This window comes from Theropithecus gelada, chromosome 20 (genome assembly GCF_003255815.1).
Source record: "Theropithecus gelada isolate Dixy chromosome 20, Tgel_1.0, whole genome shotgun sequence".
In the NCBI taxonomy this organism is placed as follows: Eukaryota; Metazoa; Chordata; class Mammalia; order Primates; family Cercopithecidae; genus Theropithecus; species Theropithecus gelada.
In genome coordinates this window covers 8350804-8364166 of record NC_037688.1, presented here as the reverse complement: position 1 = coordinate 8364166, position 13363 = coordinate 8350804, and positions in this window count along the sequence as shown.

Sequence of the window (13363 nt, the reverse complement as noted above, 5' to 3'; positions counted from 1 at the left end):
ATGTCCTTTTTGTGTGCACTCTTATGGCAACTTCTAACGGTGGCATTTCTGAATCATAGACACTTTTTTGACTTTTACATATTTTATTTTTTTAGTTGACAAAAAGTGTACGTATTTATGAATCATAAACACTTAATGATTTTGCTATTACTTAATTTTTCTCTCTTCAGAAAGGCTGTATTCACTCCTCCACCAGCTAAGTGTGAGAGAGGCCCTTGAACTTTGCATAACAGTGGCTGTCAACATTTTAACCCTTTTTTTTTTTTTGAGATGGAGTCTTGTGCTGTGGCCAGGCTGGAGTGCAGTGACAGGATCTTGGCTCACTGCAACTTCTGCCCCATCGTTCAAGTGATTCTCCTGCCTCAGCTTCCCAAGTAGCTGGGATTACAGGCGCCCGCCACCACGCCCGGCTAATTTTTGTATTTTTAGTAGAGACGGGGGTTTCACCATGTTGGACAAGCTGGTCTCGCACTCCTGACTTCAGGCGATCTAAACTATTTTTAATGGTTTAATCTTTTTCCCTTTCCACGGGGCACGTCTGGAGAGACCGAGAGGATCTGATCCTGCAATTTAAAAAGCAGGCAGCAGATGGCGCTGTCGCCTCGGCGGCTCCGAACGCATCCCCGCGGTGCAGGCGGAAAGAGCTGAAACAGCTAGGCAACCGAACCTTTCTCCAGGTTTCTGAAAGCCCTTAGACGGGATTTGAAATCATGCTGCAAAGGAAGAGCTTTGCTGCCTTTATAAGCTCTCCCCAGCAAGTGTTGGTGGGGCGTCCCCGGGGGACCTCCACTTGGGGTTCGGGACCTCACTCCTTTTCTGCCCCTCCATCATCTTCCCTCAGCCCAGAGGCCCCAAAAGGCGGAGGCCGCCGCCCTCCACCTCCCACAAGCGGAATCTACAGGGTTTCACAAGGGAGGGCGCTGCAAATAACCAGTATCGGCGCCCCTAGCAGCAGGGTCGGCCAAGGCTCCCGGGAAAGGGCTTAACTGCGCTTCTCTCAGTCTGGGGAAAGAGGCCCTTCCGCAGTAAGACCCTGGCCACGTTGCTTTCCAGGGGTAGAGATTGGATGCCCTGCTCCTCCCAGATCCCATCTCCCACGTTTTCAGGACCCAGATGGCGTGGGGGGCTCCCCATCCATCTGCCTACTGAACTGAGGGAGTGGGAAGAGGACTCCCAGGGGAAGCCACTAGTGACCTTTTAATTCACCAGTAGATACACAAAGCTCAGTATAGAGACTGTGGGTAATGTGGGTTGGATAAATAAGTAAAAGAAAGGAAAATGGAAGGAGGCTGGAAGGAAAAGAAAAGAGAAATGACATTCCCTGCTTGTTAGAGTATAAATGGTACAACCACTTAAGAAAACCATTTGGCACCATCCCTCAAAGCTGACTGTAAACTGCCCTATAAGTATCCAGCAATGCTGCCCTTAAGAATATACCCTATAGACAGGCAAGCATGCTCAACAAAAGACATGTAGCAGAATTGCACAGCAGGAACTATTCCTGATACTGTCCCCTAGCTGGAAACAACCCAAATGTCTGCGAACCATAAAACAGAGAAGTGAATTGTGGTATTCTTATGTGGAACATGAGGCAGTTATGAAACAAGCTATGCTTGGACACAAGGAAGTGGACGAACCTCACAAGAGACTGCGTGAAACAAGCCAGACACAGACTGATGCAGCCTGTGTGGTTCCATTTCCTGAAGGTCAAGGACAGGTCAGACTCAACCAGAGGGCTGAAGGATGATTGCTTAGATGGCAAAACTCCTGTACTAGGTTCTCCAGAGAAAAAGAGCCAAGGGCAGAGCTAGATATGGATATGGACATATAGTATATGTCTATATATTTGCATATAAAGAGATTTAGTATAAGCGATGAGCTCCTACAATTATGGAGGCTGAGAAGTCCCAGCCTCTGCCATCTGCAAGCTGGAGACCCAGGAAGGCCGGTGGTGCAATTTGAAGGCCTGAGAGCCAGCAAGCTGACGGTGTAGATTCCAGTCCGGGTCTGCAGACCTGGGAACCAAGAATGCTGAGAGCAGGAGATCCAGGCTCCAGCTCAGTGGTCAGAGAGGAGGCAAATCCAACCGTCCTCTGCCTTTTTTGTTCTGTACGGGCCTTCAGTGAATTGGAAGATGCCCATTCACATGGGCCTCACTCAGGCCATCAACTCCATTGCTAATTTCTCCTAGCAGACATACCCAGAAATAATGTTTAATCAGACATCCGGGCATCCTGTGGCCCAGTTAAGCTAACATTAAATTAACCATCACAACTCCTGAAAGAAAAAAAAGCAGAAAGGGTTACTCTAAAAGTTGAGATGGTGGTTATCACTTCCAGGGGGTGAGGTTTTGATTGGGATGGGGACAGTGGGGAGTCTCAGTTCTTACTCTCAGGTGATAGTTATGAGTATTTGCTTAATAATAATTTGCTAAGCTGTATACTTTTATGCACTTTTCCCTGTGTGTTATATTTCACAATAAAAATATCTTAATAGGCTGAGTGCAGCAACTCACACCTGTAATCCCAGCACTTTGGGCGGCTGAGTTGGGAGGCTCACTTGAGGTCAGGAGTTTGAAACCAGCCTGGCCAACATAGTGAGATCCTATCGCTACAAAAATAAATTAAAATTTAAAAATGTTAAAATTGGTTGGGTGTGGTGGCTCACGCCTGTAATCCCAGCACTTTGGGAGACTGAGGCAGATGGATAACCTAAAGTCAGGAGTTCGAGACCAGCCAGGCCAATGTGGTGAAACCCTCTCCCTACTAAAAATACAAAAATTAACTGGGTGTGGTGGTGGGACCCTGTAATCCCAGCTACTTGAGAGGCTGAGGCAGGAGAATTGCTTGAACCCAGGAGGCAGAGGTTGTGGTGAGCAGAGATCGCGACACTGCACTCCGCCTGGGCGACAGAGTGGGACTCCATCTCAAAAAAAAAAAAAATTTTAATTTAAAAATATAAATATTTGAATAAAAGAATTAATGGGTGCATCAAATATATATTCAATATTTATTAGGTACCAAGTACGACAGCAGTCAGAGCTGGTATTTGAACCTGAGGCTAGCATGGTGTTCTGACTCCAAAGCCCCAGATTCCCTAATCTACAGGAAAGAATCAGGAATAGCAAGCAGCTATCGGGGCCACGAGATCCTCACAGGCACCTCCTTAACATACCAGTGTGTGGTGAATTACAGAGATGGCCTGGATCTTCATCCCTCCTTGTCTTCACGCTGTTTGCCACACACCTTTATAGTTCTTCTCACTAAAGAGGTAGGGTTCATTTCCCCACCCCTTGAGTCCGGCTGTCCTGGACACTGGCTTTGCCCCATGTCATGTGGCAGAAGGGACAGTGGCGTCAGCTCCAGGCCTTGGCCTCAAGAGACCTCATGCATTTCTCTTGTCCCCTCGAGCTTCTGCTGTCATTGTGAGAAGAACATGTCCAGAGTATCCAGCTGGAGACACAGGATGAAGTGACACATGGATCTGAGCCAAGGGCAGCTGAGATCCACTGATAGCCAGCCCACTCCAACATGTTGGCAAACTCAGGCAAGATCAGCCAATTCTCATCCATGTGTTTTGTGAACTCAAATCAGATGTTATTGTTGTTTCCAGCTACTGAATTTTGGGGCTGTTTGTTATGTAGGAATAGCTAGCTGATACATTGTCTGTAAACAGTAGTGAGGTCTGGGGATGTGTTGGCATAGGGTTCCTGAAAGGACCTGTCTGGGATAGGGAGTGATCAGCACTGGTCTACCCAATGCTCCTGCCTTCCCTGGATTCGCTTTGAGGCTCCAAGCAGCTTCCATGTAAACATAACCACCAATTACTCATGCCTTGTATGTAGAGAGCGCTCATACCAGGCCCTGGCTCAGCACCTTATGGACCTGGCCCACTTAACCCTTACAGTGGGCCTATGAGGTAGGCCCTATTACTGCCCCCATTTTACAGGTGAAAAGACTGAAAACAAGAGCTTAGCCCACGGTCACATGGCTTGTAAGAGGCAGAGCTGGGATGTGACTTCAGAGCCTGTGCTTTACCACTGTGCCACCCTGCCCGCCCATCCCAGACTGCTCTCCTTGAAACCTCTTCCCCAGCCTTGGGATGCCAAGCCTCTGGGCTCTCAAAAGAGGGCCACCTTGTGCCCCTGCTTGCTTTCTCCTCTCTCCCAGGGTCCCCCAGGTCCCCAGCATGAAGATCGCGCTCAGCAGCATTATGCCCCAGAAGATGAAGGCTCCTGTGGATAAACATGAGGCCACTCTCCAGGAAGCAGTCAGCAGAAAGAACGCTTAGTGACAACCTCTAAGCAGGATGAAGGCTGTTGGAAGAGCATTTGTCATTCTGATGGAGAATCTTGGAATATTTGCATTGGAAGGGATTACAGAGCTGCCCCAGTGCAAGGTACAGACTTTTTTTTAAGCCACAGAGTCTTTTCTTCAAATGGAATCTGATACAGAAGCTCAACATGTAAAAGAGGCCAAAGCCAAGTTTTTCTAGCTGGGAAGCAAGGGAGCTCTGCCTTAGGCCTACCGAGGGTACCCCTAGGCTTTGAGGGTGCTCCATCAAAGCCTGGGGTGCCCTCGGTAGGCCTAAGGCCGCAAAGCCTAGGGGTGCCCTCGGTAGGCCTAAGGCAGAGCTCCCTTTGGGAGCCACTGGGGTGGTTTTGCTGATGGAAAAAGGGCCTCAGGGCCACAGAAGGAATGAGTAGAAGAGCCAAGACTTGAACTCAGATCTCCTGCCTCCCGCCTCTAGGCTTGTTTTCCTATTCCAAGTGTTTAAAAACAAAAGCATGCACCCCAAAAGGAAGATGTAAACCTGATTTCTTGTTTAAACATGAATTTTTCAAAATAACGCATGTGGAGGCCACGTACCATGGCTCATGTCTGTAATTTCCAGCACTTTGGAGAGCTGAGGTGGGAGGATCCCTGGAGGTCAGGAATTCAAGACCAGCCTGGGCAACATAGTGAGATGCCATCTCTACAAAAAATTTAAAAATTAGCTGGGCGTCGTGATGTGTGCCTGTAGTTCCAGCTATTCGGGACGCTGAGGTGGGAGGATCACTTGAGCCCAGGAGTTTGAGGCTGCAGTGAGCTATGACTGTGCCACTGCACTTCAGCCTGGGTGACAAAGCAAGACCCTGTCTCAAAAAAAAAAAAAAAAAAAAAAAAAATCCAGTCATGAGATTTCAGGACCCCACTTCTATAGAGCATCACTGTGTTTAGCAGGAGGTCCACTGAGACCCTTGGCTCTTTTCCTTGGGGGTTATCTCTGGTGACTCCTCTCCCTGCACCTCGCTGCACAGCCCTTGTGTAGCAGGCTTTCCCCAGAGCAGCTGCCATCAAGACAGCTTTTCCCCGGTGTCTTTGCAGCCTCTTTACTCCAGGGCTACGGTCTGGCTGCAGGGGTCAGTCTGCAGGTGTGATAAGATGCTCCAGAGCATTCCCCAGGCGGGGAGGAGCCAGAGGCACCTGGGAGGGAGCACTGAACTGCGAGTCATGCATTAGATGTCTCTGGGTTTTTCCTGCCTAGCTCTTTCTGGAAATAGTAGCTGGTTATTCTTCTTCAGGAAAACACCCCTCCCTGATTTCATTCCATGGAGTTTGGGTGGACTGGAGCACCAGCTACCCTTGAGCCAGTCCCTCCGCTTATTGGGCCTCCCTTTCTCTACTTGTAGAGTGTATGTTTCCTGGGGCTGCGGTAACAGACACAAACTGAGAGGTATACGCAAGTTCTGGAGACTAGGAGTCTGAAATCTAGGTGTTGGTGGGGCCATGCTCCCTCTGATGTTTTAGGGAAGAATCTGTTCCACGCCTCTCACCTGGCCTCTGGCAGCTTCCAGCAACCCTTGGGGTTCCTCGCTGTGTAACTGCTTCACTCCTGTCTCTGCCTCTGTCTTCACATGGCCTTCTCTCTTCTGTGTGCTTCTGTGCCCGAATCTCCCTCTGATTTTAATTTTTTTAGAGACAAGGGTCTGGCTATGTTGCCAAGGATAGTCTTGAACTCCTGGCTCAAGCGATCCCCCTGAGTAGCTGGGATTACAGGCATGAGCTACCATGCCCAGCAAATTCCACGCCCAGCAAATTCCTCCCTTCTTATAAAAACACCAGTCACCGGATTAGGACCCACTCCAAGCCAGTATGACCTCATTTGAACTTGGTTACATCTCCAAAGACCCTATTTCCAAATAAGGTCACATGACATATACTAAGGGTTAGGGCTTGAACATATAGGTACAGGGAACACAATTCAACCCACAACAGAAGTGAAAGGTTGTCCTAGGCGCATGCCCACCTGACGTCCCCGGATTTTGTGAAATAAGTGATGTTTCAGGGACTGAACCAAATGGTAGTTGATCCAGACTAATCCACAGTGTCCAAGCTCTCATCCTTTCCCAGAGGCCCCACAGCACCCTGTCTGGGCCACTCTTAAAGCACAGATCCCTTTCTACTTCCTTTCCCCTATTAGAGGGCAGGATGGGTCTGTTTCACTCCTTATCCATTGGCCCCTGGACCCACATCCGGGGGCGGCAGAGCAAACACCAGGCCTTGAATCCACCTCCCAGTCTTTTCAGTCCTACCTTCCAATATGGCCCGACTCACCCCGTCCCCGCCTCCCTAGTTCCACCCCGCCCAGGCGCCACTGCCCCCCAACTCTAATATCTCCCTCACCATTTCCTTCCTGCCTTGCCTCCTCCAATCCACTCTCCACACAGCTGTCAGAGAGCCCTTTCAAAACGATAAATGGATCATCTCACTCCCTGGCTCAAAGCTTTCGGGGGATTCCCCTCATTCTTAGCATAAAGTCCAAGCTTCTCTGCTCAGCCTCCACACCTGCCCTCATCTGGCCCAGACGACCTCTCCCACCTGTGTCTGCCCTCTTTTTTTTTGTTTTGTTTGTTTGTTTGTTTGTTTGTTTTGAGACAGAGTCCTGTTCTGTCACCCAGGCTGGAGTGTAGTGGTGCAATCACAGCTCACTGCAGCCTCAACCTTCCTGGCTCAAGTGATCCTCCCACCTCAGCCTCCCAAGGAGCTGGGACCACAGATGTGCACCACCATGCTTGGCTAATTTGTTAATTTAAAATTTGTGTGTGTGTGTGCGGAGATAAGGTCTTGCCATGTTGCCCAGGTTGGTCTTGAACTCCTGGCCTCAAGCAATCCTCTGGCCTCCACCCGCCAAAGTGCTGGGATTATGGGTGTGAGCCACCACACCCAGCCTGTGTTTGCACTCTTGATCCTTGGAAACACTGACCACTTCTGTGGGGTGACTTGCTCCTGTTGCTCCACATGCTGGCTGCACTGAGGAGGCTTTCCCTGACACTTCACAATCTTTTTTTTTTTTTTTGAGATAGGGTCTCTCTCTGTTGGCCAGGCTGGGGTGCAGTGGCATGATCTCAGCTCGCTGCAACCTCCACCTCCCAGGTTCAAGTGATTCTCCTGCCTCAGCCTCCCGAGTAGCTGGGGTTACAGGTGTGCACCACCACGCCTGGCTAATTTTTGTAATTTTAGTAGAGATGGGGTTTCACCATGTTGGCCAGGTTGGTCTCGAACTCCTGACCTCAAGTGATCCACCTGCCTTGGCCTCCCAAGGTGCTGGGACGACACGCGTGAGCCACTGCGCCTGGCCATATCTCCATTTTTTTTTTTTTTTGCGATGGAGTCTCGCTCTGTTGCCCAGGCTGGAGTGCAGTGGCACAATCTTGGCTCATAGCAAGCTCCGCCTCCTGGGTTCATGCCATTCTCCTGCCTCATCCTCCCGAGTAGCTGGGACTACAGGTGCCCGCCACCACATCCAGCTAATTTTTTGTATTTTTAGTAGAGATGGGGTTTCATCCTGTTAGCCAGGATGGTCTCGATCTTCTGACCTTGTGATCTGCCCATCTCGGCCTCCCAAGGTGCCGGGATGACAGGTGTGAGCCACCATGCCTGGCCCGTATCACCATTTTTAACAAGAGGGAGGCCCCCTCCTGCTGCTTAGGGCAGGCCACGGTGTCCAGTTAGAATTGATGGCCACGTTGTTTTTCACTGTATGTATTTTTGTGGTGGATTTTCTTATTGTGGGCTGATACCATTTCTTGCATTGATGGTGGTGACAGAAATGCTCCATATTAAATGGAAAGCAGGGCCAGGTGATGATGGATATGGCAGAAAATGTGAAGGAGGCCTGAGGGAAAGAAGGTAGATTCTGAATTCTGATCCAGCCCCTGATCCAGAATGGATGCTGAGGCTCAGAGAGGGAAGGGATAGGTCTGGAGTCACACACAGTGCCAGGGGTGACACCAGTTCTCAAGCTCGCAGCCCAGTGCTCCTTCCTCTGACCTTTCAGCTGTACTGGGCTTCGATGCATAATGAATGGAATTCTGAGCTGCCACTTTACTCCCAGAAACCCCTGCCATCAAGTCCCTCTCCCCAATTCGGGGTCCCTTGGCCCATTTAAAAACCCAGGCTGCTGGTGAGTGTGTAGAATACATCCTTTTTAACAATACTCAGACAAGCAAGTCTAGTGCCTAGAAATCATGTTTCTGCTTTGAAAACTGCCACCAACTGCCTCTCCCACCTTCTGCTTAGCAAATCTTCACAGGCCGTGTTTTAAATACTCTTCCTCCTTTTGCTATGATCAAAGGAATTGCTTGTTCCCCTGATAGGTGACAAAAGATGTCAGAGAAACAAATGAGAGAATGTGGTTGCAGCCCCCTTTCTTTCCCCTGGAGGAAGGAGAATCGCAAGGCATCTTGGGCTGGGTGGCTTTTAGCATTGAGTAGGGTGGGGGTGCAGAGATAAGGGAGGAGGCTGCAGGCAAGGGCAGAGGAGGGGATCCCAGGCAGGCTGATAATTTGGCTCCAGTAGTTGACATCAGTTGGGTGGGCCGCTCAGCCTGTATTTCCGCTTCTCCTGGGCAGAGCTTCCTAATTTTGCTTTAGGGTACCCACCCTTCAGGAGGCGTTGACTCCATCCCCAGCCCTGGGGCTGTGTGTGTGACTCAGACCTGGCCATGTGATGGACTTCAAGCTGGGCATGTGACCTAATCAGAACCAAACAGGAGCCATCTTGGGCTTTGTGAGATTGACTGCTCAGAGACAGAGAAGACACCCCTTCCTGCTGGGCTTGGGGTAGGGCTGTGAGCCTGGAGCTACAGGGAGCTTGGCCAAGAGGAACTTCGGAAATGGAGCCAAAAGACGGGGTGGGAAATGGACAGATGCTGAGTCCTGTCCTGATGATCTCAAACTCCTAGATCAAGCTGCGTCTGACTATGTGAACTGTCTTTTTTTTTTTTTTTTTTTTTGAGACAGGGTCTCTATCTGCCACCCAGGCTGGAGTGCAGTGGCACCATCTCTGCTCACTGCAACCTCTGCCTCCCGGGCTCAAATGATCCTCCTACTCCAGCCCTAAGTAGCTGGTAGCTGGGAGTATAGGCGTGTGCCACCACACCTGGCTTTTTTTTTTTTTTTTTTTTTTTTGAGACGGAGTCTCACTGTTGTTACCCGGGCTGGAGTGCAATGGCGCGATCTCAGCTCACTGCAACCTCTCCCTCCCAACTCTTCCAGCAATTCTCCTGCCTTAGCCTCCTGAGTAGCCACCACGCCTGGCTAATTGTTGTCTTTTTTGTAGAGACAGCATTTCACCATGTTGTCCAGGCTGGTCTCAAACTCCTGAGTTCAGGCAATCTGTTTGTCTTGGCCTCCCAAAGTGCTGGGATTAGAGGTATGAGCCACCATGCCAGGCCGGAACTGCCTTTTTTGCTGAATCTGTTATTTCCTTTCATTTGTGACAAAAGACAATCATTTCTGATGATCTCTTATCACTTGAACATGTATCTTCAGGCACCTCGCCCCCTGCAACAACCCCTAAGGACTTGGAAAATAGTTTTTTTTCTACCTCTAGCCACATTTCTAGGCACAATTTCAGCCCCTTCCAGGCTCATCACAGGCCAACACTGGAAGAGTCTCTATTAGAGGACACAAGTCCAGACTGGGAAACTGAGGCCCTGTGTTGGTCCATTTTGTGTCACTATAAAGGAATACCTGAGGCTGGGTAATTCATAAAGAAAAATGATTTATTTGGCTCAGGGTTCTGCAGGCTGTTCAGGAAGCATAGCCCTGGCCTCTGCGTCTAGTGAGGGCCTTAGGAAGCTTTCACTTGTGGCAGAAGGCGAAGGGGAGCGGGCATCCCATGGTGAGAGAGAGGGCAAGATAGAGAGTGAGAGACACGCCAGGCTCTTCTAAACAACCAGCTCTCCTGTGAACCTACAGAAAACCCATTCATTACCACGGGAAGGCACCAAGCCATTCATCAGTGATCTGCCTCCAGGACTCAAACGCCTCCCACCAGGTTCCACCGCCAACACTGGGGATCACATTTCAACACGAGATTTGGACGGGACACACATCCAAACCTTATCAGGCCCATTCAGATGGGATATTACAGAAAGAATTCCTGTCGTGGGCCACGTCTTTGCAGTGATCTCAGCCTGGGTGTCTTCCTACCCAGCAGACAGCCTGCAAAAAAAACGATCAAAAGCCCTTGTAACCCTGTGAATCCTGCAACCAATGTCCTTCTCCTTGAACCTGACAGTCCCACTATACAGGTTTGGGAACTGAGCCAGCAGGGACAAGGAACTTCTGGCATGCCTACTCTCACCTCCTTATCCTGACACACACTCAGTGCTTCCTCCTTCACTTTTCAGCCAGGACAGAGGGAGACTGACCACATTGATTATGCTTCCGGATCCAGCTATGCCTGAAGGCCCTAGAGCTAGCTCTTGGATCTTTCCAGAGCCAGTCAATCCTCTTTTAGTCATAAACCACGTCGAATTTGGATTCCGTTACTTGCAACCAAGAGTCCTGATTGTGTAGCTGCCTTCAAGTCTCTGTGGCGCTGTGTGTCTGGGACAAAGACAGCAGTCCTGGAAGTCAGGAAGGCCTGACACAGGGAGATCAGGCATGCCCTGGACCACCTAGTTATCCCAGTGGGTTACAGGGCCTGGGAGCAGTTGGGGGTGGGGGAAGGTTGGTAGCGTGGGGATGCAGTGAGGACCAGAATGAGCAGGGTAGGGCACCAATGCCGGGGCAAGGTGCCTCTGGGAGGGGGGCTGGTTTTCCAAGAACTGGGGACATAGAAGCCTCAGACCAATGATTCTCCAAGTATGGTCCTCAGACCAGCAGCATCTGGGAATTTGTTGGAGATGCACATTCTCAGGCCCTGCCTCAGACCCACTGAACTAGCAGCTCTGGGTGTGGGGCCAGCAAGGTGGGCTTTAACAAGGCCTCTGGTTGCCTCCAACGTTGACTGTTGCTTGAGCACCACTGCCTCAGACATTAAATGAATTAAATATGCTCAGAGAAGAAAGCAAATTATTTAGTATTGAGAACAGATGTGAGGGGCCCAGAGTATACTGTTCACAAGTATCTAGGGGACCCTTCACAGCTACAGAGGCGGGGACAAGGACCCCTGTACTTCTCCCCGCAGGCCTGTATCAAGCAAGATGGCAAAGCAAGGAAGGGCCACCACCTCCAAGTCCCTCCAGGCCCATTCTCCTGGGCCTCCTCCTGAGGACCCTCCTCCACCAAGGAGACCCCATACAACAGCCTGCCTTTCCCGGCACACAGAGAGGAGGGGATGGCTCAGGGGTTGTGAGTGCCAGGCAGGGGTTGACCGGATGACCCTGAGCCTGTCAAACTAGGATCACACCAGCCAGATCCCTGAATCCAGCCCTCCCTCTCTAACTCCAGTTCAGAAACTCTGCCTTGTAGTCAGAATGGGCTGGGTTCTGTGGCAGGAACATAAGCCTGCATATAGACAATAACCTTAACTCTCCGTGGCTTCACCCATCACAGGGTACTTCTCATGCTCACGAAGTCCAGAGCAATGCAGGCGACTCTCCAGGATAATTTCTTTTCTTTTCTTTTTGAGACAGGGTGTCGCTCTATTGCCAGCCTGAGTGCAGTGGTGCAATCATGGCTCACTGCAGCCTCGACCTCCTGGACTCAAGTGATCCTCCCGCCTCAGCCTCCCAAATAGTTGGGACTGATGCCTAGCTGATTTCTGTAACCAAGAGCCTTTTCTTCCATGCAACAGCTCAGCAAACCAGGGTGCTCCTCTCTTGCAGCTGTGCCATGTCAACACGAGGCTTTAGGGGCAGAGAGAACTAAAGAGAGACAAACTGGCTCTTAAATACTTTCACCCAGGCACTTCCACTCCCAGCCATAGGCCAGAATGAGCCTCATGATCCCGTGCAGGCAGGAGGGAGCTGGAGCACATGGGGAGTGTGTGGAGAGCCAGTGATCAATATAAATCTCTGTCACCTTTCTTCTGGATGCCACCAGCTGCAGTCCACTCTGCCGCCTCCCATGGGATCACGGCCTCCCAGAACACCTGCTGAGGACTGACCTGACGTAGACCTGGCACTGTGCTCAGCACCAGCTCTCCCATAATGACCAGGACAGACATGGTCCCATCCCATTCCTTAAGGGGCTCATATCAGAGAAGGGAGGGGATTGAACAGACCCTCCTCAAAGTTTCCTGGCCCCCATTTCTGTGTCCCTTTTTTGTGAGCATCACCATCCTTCCTGACTCACAGAATAAGCTTAATCAGTTCTCAACCCTGGAATGAGCCTCAGTTTTCTCATCTGTACAACGGGGATAATAAGAGACTTAACAGAGGTCATCTGATGATCATAAGAAAACGAGTTTCCAATTGGTGCAGCCTAAGTAGCCACCAGGCAGTGGGGCCAGGATTCAAACTCCATCATCTGATTCCATTGCTCCATTCTCTGCTGTGGCCCTTCCTCGTCCTCCTTAGCTGGGTGGGCCCTGTAGAGTTTGCCTCAAACATTGAAGCTTTTGCTAAGAAGGAGGGGATCTGAGAGTCCAACTTCCCGGCCACAGCCAAGGTGAGCCGGGCCTGGCCTTGAGCCAACTTGGTTCCCTGAAGACTGCCTGAACTAGCCCAGCCTGATCCCCAAGGCGTCCCTGGAACTGGCTCTGGCTCAGGGCATTCCAGGAGGGCCACAGCAGCTGTCCTGCAACCCAGGACCCAGACAGGGCCAGCTCCAAGACCCTCACTCCCACCACACTTTCTCCACATGTACATGTGGTCAAAAACCTTACCATGGGACTGGTAAGGCCACCATGGCCACCATTAGAAACCTGATCCCGAGCTGCTGATTAAAACCAGGAGGGGGTTTTAATCAGCTGAGGCCATATGCTATTTAACGGAAGATGAAAGCACAAGTGATAAGCATCATCTCAGAAAGGCTGTCATTAAAGGAAGAGCAGAACAGCAAGAGGCAGCTTTTATCATTATAGCAGCCCCTCGCAAAGCTCTCGTGAGGGGCTTTGGGGAACATCTGGGCTCAGTCTATTATGCAGTA